Source organism: Micrasema longulum, unplaced genomic scaffold (genome assembly GCF_059751315.1).
Source record: "Micrasema longulum isolate JH-2025_06_02 unplaced genomic scaffold, ASM5975131v1 h1tg001171l, whole genome shotgun sequence".
Classification (NCBI taxonomy): domain Eukaryota; kingdom Metazoa; phylum Arthropoda; class Insecta; order Trichoptera; family Brachycentridae; genus Micrasema; species Micrasema longulum.
Genome location: NW_028278358.1, coordinates 194,155 through 195,719, shown reverse-complemented (window position 1 = coordinate 195,719; position 1,565 = coordinate 194,155). Strand labels below are relative to the sequence as shown.

General features: G+C 34.6%; 1 non-coding gene across 1 annotated transcript; it reads right to left on the bottom strand.

Moving 5' to 3' along the window:
• Nucleotides 1-817: 817 nt before the first annotated feature.
• Nucleotides 818-891, bottom strand: TRNAI-AAU (transfer RNA isoleucine (anticodon AAU)). The gene has a single exon. It is a non-coding gene; the product is annotated as a tRNA-Ile (tRNA).
• Between the last annotated feature and the right edge of the window lie 674 nt (nt 892-1,565).

Genomic DNA, 1,565 nt, shown 5'->3' with positions numbered 1-1,565 from the left:
GAATATATGATTTTACCCGTCCACATCGATTATACCATTTAGTTATTTAGTATGCCGAACATACCTGCATAATATAATATAGAGTCAATATTAGTTCTACGTTTTTGTAGACTAGAAATATTTAACATTGACTCTATATCAGTATATAAATAGTTATCCCTCTCTAGTCTAAAGCTAGGGTTTCCTAGGACAGCGGTGCCCGTATTTTAACGGCCGTAGTGAACGGTGATGCAGTGGACAGCCATCGTAAAAGTGATTAGAGAGTGGTTTCCTAGGAAAACGGTGTTAAATGGTGTTGATAACACCGTTTTCCTAGAAAACCACACTCTAGTCACCTCTACGACGGCTGTCCACTGCATCATCGTTCACTACGGCCGTTAAAATACGGGCACCGCTGTCCTAGGAAACCCTAGCTTAAGCATCCACGCTACTTTTCGCAGCCAGCGACGTTAGACTGATTCAATGTGATTTATACGGTTCACATAGAATGGAGACCAGACCACGGAAGCATATTTTTATTTATTTTATTTATTATGGTTAACAAGCAATAAACAAAACACATGGCATTGGTATAATAATCACAATTTGTTATGTTTAGATATTGTTCATCAATTATGTGTGAACACAGCATGCACAAAAAAAGATTAAAAAAATATATAATTTACTTCCTTCAAATTGGCTAGCTTAATTGAATTCAATGATTACTAATGCTACTAATGCAGACGCTATGTATCATTAGGTATTCATATGTAAAAATATGATGTTATTTTTTTCTTAAAATTTCTTAAAAATAAATTACGTCGCAAAAAAATCTTCGTGGCCCATGAGGGGATCGAACCCGCGACCTTCGCGTTATTAGCACGACGCTCTAACCAACTGAGCTAATGGGCCAGATGCGCAGATTGTCGTTACGGCATTTCTTGAGCCAAACATCGCTGAGTTTTATCTCGTAGTATACTTATTTTTAGATACAAAATTGAATTTTAAAACATATCCCAGCACGTAACAAAAAACAACTGACGCATAAGTTTTTATCTATAAAACAATAATATACCTACACACAATTAATTATGAACAAAAATGTTTAGTCTCTCAGGAATCGAACCCGGAGGCTTAAGCATGGTAAGCGAAGACGCCAACCGCTACTCTAAGACGCGGAATTTTGTCCACTAGATTTCCTTTTTCAGGATTTTACTTTTTTTAATTTTTTATATTTTTTATTTGAAAATTTATTTATAAACCCTCACGGATTATTACATTCATTTTACAAAAAATAATACACACATTTTTCATTCATACTTTGTTGTTCAAAATTATATTTTTAACATCTTTTGAAAAGTTTGTCTGAGTCTTTTGTTTAGTTTTGTCTGGTAGTTTATTGTATAGATTAAATGCATACGCAAAAATTTGTCAGTTGATGCCGCCCGTCAATTAATAAATGCGTTTGTAGTGTCTAGAGTCGATTATTGTAATGGTATCTACGCAGGTCTACCAATGAATAAAATGACTCGCCTACAGGCTGTATTAAATGCCGCAGCGAGACTTATTTTTGGAATCTCTAAATT